We start from the raw sequence: 19033 nt of genomic DNA, 5'->3' as shown, positions 1-19033 counted from the left end.
CACAAGAAACAACCGCATCAACAGATGGGACCCCCCACTTCTTGGTGAAACTTTCCTCCAGAGGATAATGCAAAGAAAACCTTTTTAGGAGGAGCAAACAGTTTATTGGGATGTCCCCAATCCTTATACAACAATTCATCCATTAAGGGATGGATTGGAAAGGAATAGGCAGTCTGTGGGGCTTTCCTGACTCCCAGGGAAGAAACAGAGGATGTAGCGACTTCAGCAGCAGGCATTCTGAATGTGGTACGCACCAATTCAGTATAATACTGCACCTGCTTTCTGAGTGCCTGGGAGGAGGGGACTATCTCCTCTTCCTCTAACTCATCCGACTGCTCATGATCCCTATCCAAATATAGGGATCCCTCCTCATTTTCAGAAGATTTCATCTGAGAGAGGGATTTCAGCAGAGGGAGGGGATCTACCCCTTTTCATGCTATATTTCAGGGAAGCAGAAATAAAATTCATTATTTTCTCTTCAAAACCCTCCAATGTAGCCCTAAGGGAGTATCTCAGTGATATAAACCGGGGCTGACAAATTAGGAGAGGCTGCAAACCTGACAGGTGCACTGACTCGTCTTGAGAGGCTGGCTCCAGTCTTGCAGGGGGGGGGGATGGTAATTTACAGGCACTTTTGGACTGGACCTAGGCGGTGACTTACCAGTGCCCTTATTACCGACCCCTGAGACCCTCTTATGAGGAGACATAGTACTAGGCTACAAAGCAGAGGTACTAGTACAAGTGCGATCATTGTTGCGCTTAAAGTCTCACAATAAATAAATATATGCTTAAATTGCACAACCTGATGCTGAGTAGGTGTCTTAAGGTTTGCCTGGATCCAATCCCCACGGAAGCTTACTGCCCACAGCTCCTGTGTCTCGAATTACAGTCCCCTGACGCTCTGGGCTTTTAAAACTGCCGCCTCGCGCCTGCGCAGAACAGCGCCGTGCACACTGACGTGCACGGCTCGCAACCACACCCCCCCTCCTCCAATAGGCCGGGAGCGCGCCCGGCGCACATGCACGCGCCCGCGCGCGTGCACGAGGACCGCGGAATCCGGAGGGGGGAGGAGAACCCAAAACAGAGCAGCGTGGGACCCCTGAACTGCGTGGGACCCCTGTTTACCTTCATCTGTGGCAGGGACTGCAATGGAGACGTGAGTTAGCTGGAGAAACCAGGCTTTCACTGAGCGTGTGTATTGAAAGGCATGTAAGTATGCATCAGGCTGCTCTTACTCCCTCTAGTGATGGAAACCAGGTAAGACATACGACTACTCACAATGAAGAAATCCATTCATATATTTAAATATACAGGATGACTTCCCTTACCTGTCCCCGCCGCAGGAATTGCTGAACCAGACCACTTCCAGCCTTCCCCCATCACGGCGGGTATTGTTAGCCAACCTTCAGGTATATCTGGGGCTCTTACGGGAAGAACCTCCCACCTGGGCCATGTAAAAAGCTCTCCCAGAAACTTTCGTGCGCTCTGTATAAACAGTACACCAAGTCTGGTTTTCCCAGAGCCCAGTCTTCCAATGGAGAGGACTTACAGGCAAAACCTCGCTTCTTCGGCAGACGAGGCCCGGGTACCATACCATCTTGGGAGTCAATATCGGCCCGAGGTATGGATCCGGTTTGTTGTAGCCCTTCGGCCCTCGCAGGGACCTGCATAGAGCTAAAGTTTTACCATCACCCAGACACTGGCGAAAAAACTGAGGTGCCTCCCAAATGGGAGGGGTTATATAGGGGAGGAATTCTCCTTAATTAGGGTCAACCAGTGTCCAATCACCAGAGGTGCCTATATAACCCACTATGTAATGAAGCTCCTGTGTCCCGTGATGTATGATCAAGAAATATATATATATATATATTTTTTTTTTTTTTTTTACACTATATTATTACACTATATTGGGATACCTGCCCATACACGTACATGAACTTTAATGACATCCTAGTCTTAGTTCATATATATTGAGTTGGCCCACCCTTTGCAGCTATAACAGCTTCAATTCTTCTGGGAAGGCTGTCCACAAGGTTTAGGTGTGTGTCTATGGGAATGTTTTCCCATTCTTCCAGAAGCGCATTTGTGAGGTCAGGCTCTGATGTGAAGGAGAAGGCCTGGCTCGCAGTCTCCTCTCTAATTTATCCCAAAGGTGTTCTATCAGGTTGAGGTCAGTCAAGTTCCTCCACCCCAAACTCCATCATCCATGTGTTTATGGACCTTGCTTTGCTCACTGGTACAAATCCTTTGGTGGAGGGGGGATTATGGTATGGGGTTGTTTTTCCAGGCGTTGGGGTTGGCACCTTAGTTCCAGTAAAGGAAACTCTTAAAGTGGTTGTAAACCCATTACAACCACTTTAACCTACAGGTAAGCCTAGATCAAAGAGGAAGTAAACTCTCCCACTCTGATGCTTCTCTTCATTTAGTCCATTATAATAAGTAAATTATCAGACTATAGCCCCTGTAATCCAGCCCAAATCGCATATTACTTACTGTTTAAAGAAACTTTAAAAAACGTATTTCCAGGGGTTAGGCAGCGCCATCTTAAGTATTGTTTTCTGAGTCCACAGTGGAGTGTATTTCCACCATTTACATTGAGCACTTCCTGTACCGTTAACCAAGCCTCCTTCTCAATCCAACGTTTCTATGGCAACCCTGCTTCCCTGTTCATAGCGGACTTGTTTTATTTCATAGTATTTACTTGTGTCGATGTATAATGTTTCCCTTTGTTAGTCTTATCAGCTTCAGCTGATAAGACTGCAGTAATGGCCAGGTTTATATTGTATGTCATGTCACTTTCAAAATATTTTATTTTACGATAAAGGCACTTACATACGTATAACAGTATATAAACAAACTGCAGCAGGGAGGGCCTGCTGTCACAATGTAAGTAATGAAAACAGGAGACATTAGTGAAAGACAGACAATATCAAAAGGGTACAGTCGGCATGCCCTTCCTCATCGAGGGGCTACATGAAAATAGAGGTAAACGGAGGGTGACCCCCCAGGGAGAGCCCACCAAGTATAACTATTAGGGGTAGCCCCCAGGAGCCCCCTTCCCGACACCCCTAATAGGGAACTTGCTGTGCCAGGATGGGGGAGTATCCTCCCAGGCCCCCCCCTCTCAAAGGGATAAAGCAGTTGGAGGACCGTCCGCAGTGGGCACCGCAACATTAAATTGGACTGTATGGAGAACCTGTCAATTACAGCTCTGTTGAGCAAACCAAAAACTTAGAACGTCTAGAAGGACAGAGAAAAGAAGAGAGGAGGAGAAGAGGAGGACAGAGGGGTAAGGGGAGGTAAGCTATGTCCTGAAAGGGTGGAAGGTTATAGCTGGAGAATGTTTAGCATTCAATGTAAGAGGGGGCGCTTTAGGGGTGAGGTCTGATCACTAGAGAAGAGCCTGGGGGTACCCCAGGCAGCAGAGAGATTCCCATGTAACGGGCCCAAGGGTCCCACACCTTTCGGAATTTAGGTGTGGTATCTGACAGAATACCTGACAGTTTTTCTTGGGACATTATCCACGATATCTTCCTCTTAACTGCGAGGAAGGAGGGTCTGGGTTGCTTCCATGCGGAGGCAATCGCAATTTTGGCTCCTAATAGGATAAAATAAGTTAGTTTCTGAGTGTTACCAGACATCAAAGGAACAGGGGTATTGAGTAACGCAACCTCTGGAGTTCTCGGAACCCGGCAGCCTGTGACTAAGTAAATCAAGTTGAAGATTTTAGTCCAGAACGATCGAAGTCTAGGGCATTCCCACCAGATGTGGATCATGGAGCCACGAAGTTGGCACCCCCTGAAACATAAGGGGTTAGCCGTGGGATATATTTTGGCTAGCCTGACTGGAGTGAGGTACCACCTGGTTATCAATTTGATGCTAGCCTCCATTAGTGAGGTGTTTTGGATCCCACGGAAGGATCTGGCTAGGGCCAGCTGCCAGGTTTCAAGACTGCCAGAGGTCTGGAGATCAGATTCCCATGCCGTCATATAGGGGGATTTGCCCGTTGGGGAAGTGAGAGCCGCGTAGATCACTGAAATACCACCCCTCTGCTCCCCGATCCTACCACACCAGGCTTCATATTCAGTAAAGGAAGGAGGAAGGGGTTTGTTTTTCCAAAGTGAGTTCAAGAAGTGAGATATTTGTTGGAAGCGGAACCTCTCTGTGTCTGGTAGCTCTAAGTGTTCGATGCAATAAGCTAGGGAAATCGGACCCCTGGAATTGAAAAAGTGACCTATCCGGTATAGTCCCTTGTCCAACCACCATCTGAAGGCCTCAATGTCCAGACCAGGGGGAAAGTCATGATTACGGAACATGTGAGCAAGGGGTCTTAAAGTGGAGACTAGGGAAGGCTCTTTGCGAAGACCGTCCCATAGGGCGCAGGAGTGAGATAGGGATGGGGACATGATGGGCGGCCTGGCTTTGGGCGGGCACCATAATAGAAAATCTAGTGTAAAAGAGGGTACAGAACAGCGTTCTATGGACTGCCAATCCGGTTTCTCGTATTTGGAGTAGATCGAGGAGAGTTGGGCTAGGCGAGCTGCAAGGTAGTATTTGTGGAGGTTAGGCAAACCCAACCCCCCCCTGCGTCTGTGCAGGAAGAGCGTGTTTTGCGGTAGACGGTATCCCTTATTACCCCAGATATATTTCAGTATTTTGCTTTGCAGAGAGCAAAGGTGGTCCTTCCGAACTGGTATTGGCAGGGCTCGAAAATAGTAGAGGATTTTGGGGAGAAGGGTCATTTTTATGGAGTTAATCCGGCCAAGCCAGGATAGTTCGTGTTTAGACCATGAGGAGAGATCAGTTTCCAGCTGTCTGTATAATTTGGGGTAATTGTGGGCATACAACATCTCTATTTTAGGTGTAAGGGAGATACCCAAGTATTGGATGGCAGTGTCACTCCATTGGAACGGAAAGGATTGTTTGAGTGAGAGGACTTGGTGGGTGGGGAGAGAAATATTCAATGCCACAGACTTGGAGTAATTAACCCTCAAGCCTGAGACCTTGGCAAAGTCGTCCAGTACCCGGGATAAGTTGGGCAGGGTTGTGAGGGGGGAAGTGAGGAACAACAGTATGTCGTCCGCGAAGAGTCCACATTTGTGCGTTTGACTACCGCATTGGACACCTCCAATGTCCATATTGTGGCGGACTGCGATCGCCAGTGTTTCAATGGCTATTGCAAATATGAGGGGGGATAGGGGGCACCCCTGTCTGGTCCCCCTGGTGATGGGAATTGGCTCAGAGAGGTATCCCTGCATTCGAATTTGGGCCCTCGGCTGGGAGTATAAGTATAAGTAATAAGCCCAGGAAACGAGCCCCAAATCCCCACCTGTCAAAGAGCTGGAAGATGTACTGCCATGAGACCGAGTCGAAAGCCTTCTGAATATCTAAGGAAAGGAGGAAGCCAGATTGTCCGGGTCCCCCTTCCCAATTAGACTGCAAAATGGAGATAATATCAATCGCCCTCCGAATTTGATCAGGTCCCTGTCTGCCGGGGATAAAACCAACTTGGTCCTTGTGGACGTAGCGTCCGATGAAGGAGGCTAGCCTATTGGCCATAACTTTCGTGAGAATTTTGAGATCATTATTAATAAGGGAAATCGGTCTGTAGTTGCTGACATCTTCCAAGTTCTTGCCAGGTTTGGGGATGACCGTGATATATGCCGTGTTAAGGTGGGGATCCAGGGGGTCTCCATTAGCTTTATGATTACCGAAATTGGCCAGGTGAGGGGCTAGCGTGTTGGCAAAGGCTTTATAGTAAGGGATCGAAAGACCGTCGGGTCCAGGGGCGGAGCTTTTTTTAAGATCCTTTATGACTTCCAGTATCTCCTCTGCCTGAAAGGGGGCTTCCATGACTTGTTTGTGAACGACCGATAAGGCAGGGATGGGGAGTCCCTCCAAAAACTTTGGAAGGAGGTTATCTTTGGGAGGTGGGGGGCTACTGTAAAGAGAGGTGTAAAAGTTCTGAAAGGCATTCAGAACTGTGACCGGATTAGACGTGGGCGGGAGTCCTGCGCTTCTGATCCGAGGGAGGGTGCTCAGCTTGGTTCTAGGGGAGAGTCTATTAGCCAGGAGTGTGCCTATTTTGTCCGCCTGTGAGTAAAATTTGTGGCCAGACCACCTAACCGATTTTTCTGCTTTCGTGGTGAGGGCGAGATTGAGTTCTAAGCGAGTCTTGTCTAGTACGGAGGTGGGGGTGCGGAGGGGGTCCTTTTTGTGAAGAGCTCTGAGTTTAGAGTATTCCTCTTCTAGCTTCAGGATGGTTGATTGCCTTTCCCGTTTTATTTGAGAACCTAATTGCATGAGTTTTCCCCTAATATATGCTTTGTGCGCCGCCCACAGGGTTTCGGGGGAGACATCAGGAGTCGCATTAATAGAGAAATATTCCTGCAGTGCTTTGTCGAGATCCATAACTCGTGATGGCTCCGAAAGGAGGGATTCATTTAACCTCCAATGCCTGGGGTGTCTCCCACTCGAACCCCCCAGGGCCGTCACAATTACCAGCGAGTGATCCAAGATCACTGTGTCAGTGATGGAGGCTTTGAGCATCCTGGGAAGGAGCGAAGAGGGGACAAGTATGTGGTCTATACGTGCATATGATTGGTGTGGCGCTGAGAAGTGAGTGTAGTCTCTCTTTGTGGGGTTTAATTCCCGCCAGACATCGGATAACCCATGAGCGTGCAGCAATTTGGCGATCTGTAAGCTTGCCTTCGTGGGCCTGGTTAAGCGGGAATGTGAGGGGGAGGATTTATCAAGTCCTTGATCAAAGGCGACGTTAGAGTCCCCTCCGACAATAACCGTTCCCTCTAAAAGAGGTGCTAAGGTGCGCAGCAGGGATTCGAAAAATTTGGTCTGACCTGTGTTCGGGGCGTAGTAGGAGACCAAGGAGTAAAGTTGGTCCCCCACAGTGCCCTTTACAAGTAAATACCTGCCCTCCGGATCCGCTTTTTCAAAACTTTTATTAAATTTGCATGTTTTGGCAATCAAAATGGCCACCCCCCTGGTCTTGGATTCCGCATTGGCTAAGTAGAACTGAGGGAAGTGGGCATGTAGGAACTTGGGACCATACCGGATAGGAAGGTGGGTTTCCTGAAGTAGAATTATATCTAGTTTCAGGGATTTGTAGTAATCAAGGGCTTTTCTCCGTTTGATGGGGGAATTAAGACCCTGAATGTTATGGGAGGCTATCTTAAGCCTAGCAGCCTGTGGATCAGCCATGGAGCAGAGGGGGAGCCCAGCATCTGAAAGCGACCTCACTTACCCAATCCATAGCGGGGTTCTCGGTAAGGGCATTGGGATCGGTGGCCCGAGGTTGTCTCCCAGGATACCATGCCGACTGTGTTGGCTCAGCCCAACCTGAGGAGAAAAAGAGTAGTGTCATGTAAACATTCAACGGGGGTAGCTTACCATCAAGGGGGGAGAGAGGAGGAGAAAGGGCAAGGAAAGAAAGGGTTCCTGAGAAGAGAGAGAGGAGATCAGGGCAGGAGACACCCCCCGAAATCCCAAGAAAAAACAGTGTAGACAACCGACCCATAAGGTCAGAAGTCCCGACCCTCAGACGCCTGGGAAAGGCCGAGGGAGGGAGAGTTACACATGTGGTCCCTCGCGGAACTGGGGACCCCTAGTCGGGTAACTACCCGAACTGTGAAATCAACATTAAATAGCAATAACATATAAGCAGCAATATACAGAAAAAAAAAGAATTTTTCTTGAGGCACGGCTAAACATAATGATTAGAAGACACTGGGGCTAAACAATGAATGCTGTTCTGTAGGCAGAAGGTAGGATGGTATATCCAGGGGGGGTGCTGGGGAATGCAGCCCCCTGGGAAATCCTCAAAGCATCCTTAGGGCTCATTTCGAGGGGACGCAAAAAATATGAGGGGTTACGGGCAGTCCAGTAGATGGACGAAGTACTGCATAGCGTCCCGGAATATTGAAGGCAATGGGGAGAAGGGTAGCACAAGTCCTAGGCAAGGGGAGGGCAAAAAGGGTTGGAGGGCCAAACTTTCAATGTTTGGGGAGCAGTCCTCCGGCCGTCTCCAGGACCTCGGACGGTCAGTCACAGAATGGAGAGTCTGAAAAGGGGTCTGTATGTTGCTCAGGTGGGTGCATTATCCTTGACCTTCTTGGCTCTTCCGGAGGTCCACAACGGGGATTGTGGGCTGTTAGGAGTGGGCCGTTTGTTGGATCCTTGGCTAGGGTTAGAAGTGTCCATATCAGCTTCTTGAGAAATGATTTTCAGCCTGGTGAGGAGCTTTTCCCCCTCGGGGAAAGTGGAGAAGGCAAAAGACTTCCCTTTGTCCGTGAACCTGACCGCAAATGGGAATGCCCATTTGTATTTTATGTCTTTTTGTGACATTGCAAGCAAGAGGGGTTTTAGAGCTCTCCGTCTCTGTATAGTGGAGGGGGAGAGGTCCGCAAAGATCTGAACCTGGTGACCCTGGTATGTGACGTGTTGCAGGGATCTGGCTCTCTTCATAACTTCTTCTTTCACCGAGAAGTGATGTGGCTTGGCCAGAACATCGCGCGGGGTGCCATCCTTCCTAGGGGGGCCGAGGGTTCTATGGACCCGGTCAAGTTCAAGCTTAGTAGCTGGGATGTCAGGGATTAGCTGTTGAATGAGGTCTTGCACCGCCCTGGACACATCAGTTATTGATTCTGGAAGCCCGCGAATTCTGATGTTATATCTGCGTGACCTATTTTCGAGGTCATCTATACGGGCCATGGCTATGTCCAATTGCTCCTGTACTGAATAAATGTGCCTGGAGTTTTGGATGGATCTGGCTATGGTATCCTCCATTTTATGTTCGATCGTTTCGATCCGGGAGCCTAGGTTAATAAAATCAGCTTTCAATTCCCCCGTGATTTGCAAGGCAGTTTGGGAGAGGCCCCTTTCTAATAGTTCAGAGAATTTGCCAAACAGGGCATCCATGTGGGAGACTGGGTCTGCATGAGCAGCCTCGTGGGGGGCCATGGCGGCCTGGGAAACCCTGTAAGTCCCCGCTGGGGAGGGGGAGAACTCCTGGATGGTGCGTTCCAGCAGAGAGACCGTGGAGGCCGGGGACGGTGTGGCTTCCTTGGGGAGACCCCTGGGGTTGCCTGGGGTGGCGTGGAGAGGAGGAAAGTCTGTATCTGACCTGAAATCCACTGTGCCTGCGGATCTGTGATCCTGAGACAGGAGCTGTGCTGCGGTGGCCATCTTGGATTTCTCCCTCACGTCCAATGAAGCGAACAGCGGGCCCAGATTGCGTTTAGCCAGTCCACCGGTCATTCAGAAATGTGCCCCAACACTTCGGGAGTCTGTCCCTATAGCTCGGGAAGCGGAAGGGTAGCCGTGTCGTGCGGTAGGGGTTCCGTCATTCCGCGAGGCAGCGGAGCTTTAGATGATCGCGGCCATCTTGGAAGCCTCGCGCATGCGCACTCTTGTATGTCATGTCACATGGTCACATGGGGTGTAGGAGGAAGCTCTGAATGAGTCTGAAGTCTCCTGGGAGTTCAGTGTTGTGCCGTATGAAGTCCTGATAACAGGTAGATAAGACATAGAGAGTGTGCCGAAAATCAGGGGAGATCTGGGCATGCTCAGTGACTTCATTCTAAAGAACAAAATGGATTACAACAATACTAAGCAAGTAAGGAGATATCTACAAGCAGTGTTCATTAGGGGTTTTTATGCTGATTTACATGGGACAAAGTTGTGGGGGAGGGTTTACAACCATTTTAAGGCTTACCTGTAGGTAAGAAATATCTCCCAAACCTAAAAGGTTTAGGAGATAGTTGCAGAAATAGCAGCACCGTAGACATCGGGCACAGGCACACTGAGCGTGCCATTTCTAACAGTGATCATGCCGTTAGTGGCGGCACCAGCATGCATGTGCAGGAGTCACGTCATTGTGGCTCCGGCCAGTCTCAGCGCCAGAGCCATGATACCCGGAAGTCACTCCGGGATAGATGGCGGCGTCAGAGGAGGTGAACGAGGGCCGATGCGGGGGCTTCGATCCCAGGTAAGTAATTCATAATGAGCTAGTGTGCTATGCATACTAGCTCATTATGCCTTTGTCTTGCAGGGTGTATTTTTTTTCAGAGGCTTTACTTCCTCTTTAAGGCGCCAGCATACCAAGACATTTGGACAATTTCATGCTCCCAACTTTGTGGGAACAGTTTGGGGATGACTCCTTCCTGTTCCAACACGACTGCACATGAGTACACAAAGCAAGGTCCATAAAGACATCGATGAGTGAGTTTGGGGTGGTGGAACATGACTGGCCTGCACAATGTCCTGACCTCAACCCCAATAGAACACATTTGAGATGAATTAGAGTGGAGACTGTGAGCCAGGCCTTCTCGTCCAACATCAGTGTCTGACCTCACAAGTGCACTTCTGGGAGAATGGTCAAACATTTCCATAGACACTCCTAAACCTTGTGGACAGCCTTCCCAGAAGAGTTGAAGCTGTTATAGTTGCAAAGGGTGGGCCAACTGAATATTGAACCCTACGGACTAAGACTGGGATGCCATTAAAGTTCATGTGCGTGTAAAGGCAGGCATCCCAATACTTTTGGTAATATAGTGTACATATATATATATATATATATATATATATATACTGTTTATATCAGTACATTGTATAAAATTTACACTCAATATAGGAAATAGTATATGCCATATCTGTAAAATAAAAAAATGAAATGACAGGACTCCACCAGATGAGTGGACCATGGCCCTGGACCTGTATAGCACCCTGCAGATAACTGCACCTCACTCCACTGCTGTACCAAGGGTGAGCACATGATGCAGATTCCAGCGCCCACAGCACAATTACATGCTGCCCCTGAGGAAGCTGCCAAGGGGCACTGATCCAGTAGCTACCCGAGGTAGTCTCAGTGTCCTAAGTGCAGCTGCAAAGGTAGAAAGTTCATCTACAGGTAAAAATGGGAGCAAAAGCCGGAAACCAGTAGTCAGTAGAGAGATATTGATATTCATCCATGAGCTAAGGACACCAGCAAAAAATGGAGATTGCTGGAAGTAAGATAGATTATATAGGCTGTTACAAATTTCTGTTTGCCAGTGTCCAATCACCTGAAGGTGGCTGCATGTAGCCCAATGTCTATGATTAATAAAGCCAATGTCTTGTACTATGCAATTAAGAAATTAAGATTTTGAAGGATATATTATATATAGATTAGTTGTATACAATGCTCCAGCTTGCCATATTGATTTTTTGACAGTTTTAAAATTATGTCTGAAGTTTGCAGTAATTATTTAGATCATTTTAAAATCACCACACATAGAGCTGCCTTTTGAATAAATATGTACTACCTGTATAATGTCTCTAATTTTTTTCCCCAGTATTGTTCCTATAAGTCAGGTGATCCCCATGGAAACCCAATGTAATTGCCAATAATGATGTATCCTGAATTCTCTGTTACTTTGCCTAATATCCACTCCCATATCCCTACTCTACATTTATGAAAGTACAATAAATCATAGTATACAATCTGATTCAAATTCTGCACACACCTTAGGAAAAGTTCCAGTTCATTTAAGAAAAATGTGTTTCTGATCTCAAACCATGACAGTCTCTTGGAAGGTGTACACTGCAGAATGACTGACATGAGGCTGTAGTCCTACCCAAAGGTACCCCGGAAACCTTGTTCACTTTGGCTACCTATCAGTTTTTTCAGGATTAGTTTTAAGTTTTGTAGAGGGCAAGCTTGTTGCTCACGAAGGGATGAAAATCAAAAATATAATTTGAAAGTTAAACTTGATAGTTACACAGTTAGACAGTTAGACGGTACAGTGCCTTGAAAAAAGTATTCATACCCCCTACAATTTTCTACATATTGTCATGTTACAACCAAAAACGTAAATGTATTTTATTGGGATTTTATGTGATCAACCAAACACAGCGACCAACACAAAGTAGCACATAATTGTGAAGTGAAAGGAAAATGATAAATGGTTTTCAATTTGTTTTACAAATAAATATCTGAAAAATGTGGTGTGCATTTGTATTCAGCCCCCTTTACTCTGATACCCCTAACTAAAATCTAGTGGAACCAACTGACTTCAGAAGTCACCTACTTAGTAAACAGAGTGCACCTGTGTGTAATGTAATCTCAGTATAAATACAGCTGTTCTGTGAAGCCCTCAGAAGTTTGTTAGAGAACTTTAGTAAACAAACAGCATGCCGAAGGCCAAAGAACACACCAGACAGGTCACGGATAAAGTTGTCGAGAAGTTTAAAGCAGGGTTAGGTTATTAAAAAAAAACAAGCTTTGAACATCTCACAGAGCATTGTTCAATCCATCATCCGAAAATGGAAAGAATATGGCACATATGCAAACCTACCCAGACATGATCACCCACCTTAACTGACAGGCTGGGTAGAAAACTAACACAGCACATCACCCTGAACACACCATCTCCACCGTGAAACATGGTGGTGGCAGCATCATGTTGTGGGATGCTTTTCTTCAGCAGGGATAGGGAAGCTGGTCAAAGTTGATGGAAAGATGGATGGAGCCAAATACAGGGCAATCTTAGAAGAAAACCTGTCATGCTGCGTACACATGACCTGACTTTTCAACGGACTAAGTCTGACGGTCTTCCCGGCGGACTTTCGGTGGCGTTACAATGGACTTTCCGGACAAATGGACTTGGCCACACACAAGCACACCAAAGTCCAATGGATTTGAACGTGATGACGTATGACCGGACTAGAATAAGGAAGTTCATAGCCAGTAGCCAATAGCTGCCCTAGCGTAGGTTTTCGTCCATCGGACTAGCATACAGATGAATGGATTTTTCGACCGGACTCGAGTCCATCGGAAAGATTTGAAATATTTTTAAATCTAAAGTCTGTCTGATTTTTAGACAACAAAGGTCCGATGAAGCCCACACACGATCGAATTGTCCGGTGGATTCGTTCCGTCTGACCAAGTCCACAGAAACGTCCGGTCGCATGTACGCAGCATTACAGTCTGCAGAAGACTTGAGACTGGGGTGGAGGTTCATCTTCCAGCAGGACAATGACCCTAAACATAAAGCCAGAGCTGGAGTTGAATGGTTCAGTTAAAAAGCATGTCATTTGTTAGAATGGCCCAGCTACAATTCAGTCCAATTGAAACTCTGGGGCAAGTCTTGAAAATCGCTTTTTACAGATGCTCTCCATCCAATCTGACAGAGCTTGAGCTATTTTGCAAAGAAGAAATGGGCAAAAATGTCACTGTCTAGATGTGCAAAGCTGGTAGAGACATCCCCAAAAAGACAGCTGTAATTGCAGCCAGGACAGCCATCAGAAATTTTCGAGCCCCTTACACAGCTTTAGGCCTGCCCCCCTCCCTGAGCCAGACCAGCAACATTCCCAAGGGCTTGCCTAATAGAAAAAAAGAAGATAAGGTCTGGGGTCACCGGTAACACACCTCCATTCCTATAATATGCAACAAAAAAGAGAAATTCGCCCTGGGACTTTAGATGAGGTGAGCACCACTAAGCCAATAAAAGTAACAAGAGTAAGTACAGTATATGTTTTTATTCAGTAAAAATATTACAAGCATATTGTCATCAAAGAAAGCCACTTGGTACAAGTTGCATAAAACTGGATTGAATACAATTGGTAGTAGTAGTAGTAGTAGAATTGTGTATGAACAGTCACATAACATACAAACATCAGGTGTACCCGACATGTTTCGCGAGTCCCAGCTCGCTCTTCAGGGGTAGATGTGTATCAATTGTACCTAAGGTGAAAGGATACAATTTGGTATATGGTAAATACTTGGTATTTTAAAGGCATAGGATAAGAGGGGCCTAATAAATGGAGGCCCCATAATACCACTACACATAGCCGAGCCAACAAATGTGAAGCCTTCAGATAGTGGCAGCAAATGTATCACCAGGGAGCTGAGGAGGCAGAGCCAGAAGAAACCCCACACAGGGCAGATTGGAGGGAAAGCATCGCATGGATGGGGAATGTGTATCCCTATTGGTCTCACTATGTCCATGGTAAGTATTGACTGTAAACATAAAGGGGTATATCAGATAATCTGAAGTAGTAGGTAAAATATAAGAGTAATAACATGGACAATTCTATATATAATATATAAAGACTAGAGCCATGAATGACATGGACAAAGGACTATAGGGAAATGTGGTGGAGAAACACCAGAGAATGGCATGAGTGGTAGTGAAGAAAGTGAACAAAAAGCATTGAAAAAGAAATGAATTGCTAATATGGGGGAAAGTCAAAGTGGTCAAAGACAAGGTACAGGTGAGCACTTGAGGAAAACCAATGAGTATACCTGAGTGAGATAGGTGTATAATTACATCGGTGGTAGATTCCAATAAGAGGTATCCACAAGCATGAGTGTTCAGTGAAAACAAAAGCTGCAAAGGAATCCATGCAGTGCTAAACCTCCAAGTTATATCCAGGAAGGGCTCAAGGGGATCCGCCCCCAACGTCATGTGTGGATGACAGGAAATCGCACAAGCACTCCTATAGGTCAACCAGATGGTACAATGCGTGCAGCCGTAACAACGCCGCAAAATTGCAGACACTGAGCGGCTGGTGCATGCACATGGCGCTGATGTGTAGGTGACCCCACCCGCACTAAAGAGCAGATGGGGGCAGCAGGGAACAAGAAATCCCCCTTGCCTAAGGGCCACCCTACCGAATCTGTGCACCAGCCACCTCACCTGTACGCACTCACCCCCCTCAATCCTATATATGTCAGCCCCCCTCACACCTGTATATGTGTAAGCAGCCCCCCCCCACACTCACAAACCTGAATATATGGCAACCCCCTCACACACACACCTGTATATATGTAAGCCCCCCCCCCCACACTCACAAACCTGAATATATGGCAGCCCCCTCCACATACCTGTATATATGTCAGCCCTCCCATACACACCTGTATATATGTCAGCACCCCCCTCACACACACACCTGTATATATGTCAGCGCCCCCCCCCCCACACACAAACACCTGTATATATGTCAGCGCCCCACACACACACACCTGTATATATGTCAGCCCTCCCACACACACACACCTGTATATATGTCAGCCCTCCCACACACACCTGTATATATGTCACCCCCCACACACACCTGTATATTTGTCAGCCCTACCACACACACACCTGTATATATGTCAGTGCCCCCCCCCCCACACCTGTATATATATCAGCCCCCCTCCATACACACCTGTATATATCTCATCCCTCCCACACACACCTGTATATATGTGACCCCCCACACACGCCTGTATATACACTACCGTTCAAAAGTTTGGGGTCACATTGAAATGTCCTTATTTTTGAAGCTAACTTTAAACTAGTCCTAACTTTAAACAAATATACTCTATACATTGCTAATGTGGTAAATGACTATTCTAACTGCAAATGTCTAGTTTTTGGTGCAATATCTACATAGGTGTATAGAGGCCCATTTCCAGCAACTATCACTCCAGTGTTCTAATGGTACAATGTGTTTGCTCATTGGCTCAGAAGGCTAATTGATGATTAGAAAACCCTTGTGCAATCATGTTCACACATCTAAAAACAGTCTAGCTCCTTCCAGAAGCTACAAAACTGACCTTCCTGTGAGCAGATTGAGTTTCTGGAGCATCACATTTGTGGGGTCAATTAAACGCTCAAAATGGCCAGAAAAAGAGAACTTTCATCTGAAACTCGACAGTCTATTCTTGTTCTTAGAAATGAAGGCTATTCCATGCGAGGAATTGCAAAGAAATTGAAGATTTCCTACAACGGTGTGTACTACTCCCTTCAGAGGACAGCACAAACAGGCTCTAACCAGAGTAGAAAAAGAAGTGGGAGGCCGCGTTGCACAACTAAGCAAGAAGATAAGCACATTAGAGTCTCTAGTTTGAGAAACAGACGCCTCACAGGTCCCTAACTGGCATCTTCATTAAATAGTACCCGCAAAACACCAGTGTCAACATCTACAGTGAAGAGGCGGCTGCGGGATTTTGGGCTTAAGGGCAGAGTGGCAAAGAAAAAGCCATATCTGAGACTGGCCAATAAAAGAAAAAGATTAAGATGGGCAAAAGAACACAGACATTGGACAGAGGAAGACTGGAAAAAAGTGTTGTGGACGGATGAATCCAAGTTTGAGGTGTTTGGATCACAAAGAAGAACGTTTGTGAGACGCAGAACAAATGAAAAGATGCTGGAAGAATGCCTGACGCCATCTGTTAAGCATGGTGGAGGTAATGTGATGGTCTGGGGTTGCTTTGGTGCTGGTAAGGTGGGAGCTTTGTACAGGGTAAAAGGGATTCTGAATAAGGAAGGCTATCACTCCATTTTGCTACGCCTTGCCATACCCAGTGGACAGCGCTTGATTGGAGCCAATTTCATCCTACAACAGGACAATGACCCTAAACACACCTCCAAATTGTGCAAGAATTATTTACAGCAGAAGCAGGCAGCTGGTATTCTATCGGTAATGAAGTGGCCAGCACAGTCACCAGATCTGAACCCCATTGAGCTGTTGTGGGAGCAGCTTGACCGTATGGTACGCCAGAAGTGCCCATCCAACCAATCCAACTTGTGGGAGCTGCTTCTAGAAGCGTGGGGTGCAATTTCTCCAGCTTACCTCAATAAATTAACAGCTAGAATGCCAAAGGTGTGCAATGCTGTAATTGCTGCAAAAGGAGGATTCTTTGACGAAAGCAAAGTTTGATGTAAAAACAATGTTATTTCAAATACAAATCATTATTTCTAACCTTGTCAATGTCTTGACTCTATTTTCTATTCATTTCACAACGTATGGTGGTGAATAAGTGTGACTTTTCATGGAAAACACAAAATTGTTTGGGTGACCCCAAACTTTTGAACGGTAGTGTATGTCAGCACCCCCCCCCTCACACACACACCTGTATATATGTCAGCGCCCCCCCCCACACGCACACCTGTATATATGTTAGTGACACACACACACACACACACACCTGTATATATGCAGCCCCCTCCACACACCTGTATATATGTCAGCCCTCCCATACACACCTGTATATATGTGACCCCCCACACATGCCTGTATATATATCAGCACCCCCCTCACACACACACCTGTATATATGTCAGCGCCCCCCGACACACACACAAATCCCTGTATATATGTCAGCGCCCCCCCACACACACACACACACCTGTATATATGTCACCCCCCACACACACCTGTATATATGTCAGCCCTCCCACACACACACACACACACCTGTATATATGTCAGTGCCCCCCCCCCCCCCCACACACACACACACCTGTATATATGTCAGCACCCCCCCCCCACACACACACAAACACCTGTATATATGTCAGCGCCCCCCACACACACACACACCTGTATATATGTCAGCACCCCCACACACACCTGTATATATGTCAGCCCCCCACACACACACCTGTATATATGTCACCCCTACACACACCTGTATATATGTCAGCACCCCCCCCCCCACACACACACCTGTATATATATCAGCCCCCCTCCACACACACCTGTATATATGTCAGCCCTCCCACACACACCTGTATATATGTCAGCACCCCCCTCACACACACACACACACACACACACACATGTATATATGTCAGCACCCCCCCCACACACACACACCTGTATATATGTCAGCGCCCCCACATACACACACACCTGTATATATGTCAGCCCCCACACACACCTGTATATATGTCACCCCTACACACATCTGTATATATGTCAGTGCCCCCCACACACACACCTGTATATATGTCAGCGCCCCCCACACACACATGCACACAGCTGTATATATGTCAGCCCCCCCACACACACCCCTGTATATATGGCAGCCTCACATACACAAATATGTACACACACAAGCCTCTGGCCCCTCCCTGTACACAGCCACCTTCCCTTACCTTCACAGCCCCTACATATAGCTTCCTACCTGGTCCTAGCGCATTTTCACAAAGCTGACATGTTGCTGAGAAGCATAGTTCAGGCACTGTCAAATGAGGGTGTGCAAATGCACATTGTAGCCAGGGTGGCAGTAAAGAGCTCGATGTCTGAGTCAATGACATGAGAACAGCAGAAACTGTGAGATCATTTCTGTACTGCACAGCACGGACCCCCTTCACCGTCCTGCCTTCTTCCGGGGCCCCTTACAGTTGTAACAGCTGTTCCCTGGTGGCCCTGATTACAGCAAAAGGTGGTTCTACAAAGTGTTGACTCAGGGGGGCTGAATACAAATGCACGCCACACTTTTCACATATTTATTTGTAAAAAATGTTGAAATCATTTATAATTTTCCTTCCACTTCACAATTATGTGCAACGTACAATCCCAATAAAATAAATTTACGTTTTTGGATGTAACATGATAAAGTGTGGAAAATTTCAAGGGGTAGGAAAACTTTTTCAGGGCACTGTACACAAACGTTTTAATCTTAGTTATTGCTACGGCTATTTTAATGCTTGCTTGATGATTATTCATTGAGCATTAAGGCCTGATTTCCACCTTTGCATTTTTGGTGCTTTTTGCATTTTGCATATTTGCACCATAGAACGTGTTCCATAGGAAACCATGTTAAATGGACTGTAGTGCAAATCAGCAGAATGCAAAAAAGCACTAAAACTGCATAGGTGTGAATCCAGCCTAAGAGCATTTGTGAAGTCCTTAAAGCAACCATTTACTCCAGTCTGGAAGTGTTGAGGTCAAGTGGAAATCCTGCTTGTAGCTTCAATCAATTATTAGGATTTAGCAGGCATTTAGCAGTGCTAACCCTTTGCATAACATTCAACTTGCATGCACAGCATTTCCAAGTTCTTCGTTAGTGATTCCTAACAGCTGACTGACAAAAGTTCAAAGAGCTAGACTGCTGTAAATCATTTCTAATTTAGGAAGTTTTTCAAGATTTACTTCCATGGAAAACTTTTAATCTTAGACATTTAGCCTTTTTTTCTGTGTATACGTAAATTTCTTTATTTATGTCTCTCTTTTACTGTATCTCCTTCTGTTCACACGTACT

General features: G+C 46.6%; 2 long non-coding RNA genes across 2 annotated transcripts in view; one reads left to right on the top strand and one right to left on the bottom strand.

The window, feature by feature from the left end:
* The window catches only part of LOC143974938 (uncharacterized), a 61055-nt gene that overhangs the window by 34799 nt on the left and 7223 nt on the right, over positions 1-19033 (top strand). The window lies entirely within an intron of this gene.
* Positions 13458-18093, bottom strand: LOC143976104 (uncharacterized). The gene is made up of 3 exons (XR_013272510.1): positions 17954-18093; positions 13834-14014; positions 13458-13738 (listed from the first exon to the last, which is right to left on the bottom strand). It is a non-coding gene; the product is annotated as an uncharacterized LOC143976104 (long non-coding RNA).

This window comes from Lithobates pipiens, unplaced genomic scaffold (assembly GCF_037356315.1).
Source record: "Lithobates pipiens isolate NorthernLeopardFrog02 unplaced genomic scaffold, aLitPip1_a1.2 Scaffold_13, whole genome shotgun sequence".
NCBI classification, from domain to species: Eukaryota; Metazoa; Chordata; class Amphibia; order Anura; family Ranidae; genus Lithobates; species Lithobates pipiens.
The sequence above is the reverse complement of the archived record's forward strand: the minus strand, read 5'-3'. Positions and strand labels throughout refer to the sequence as shown.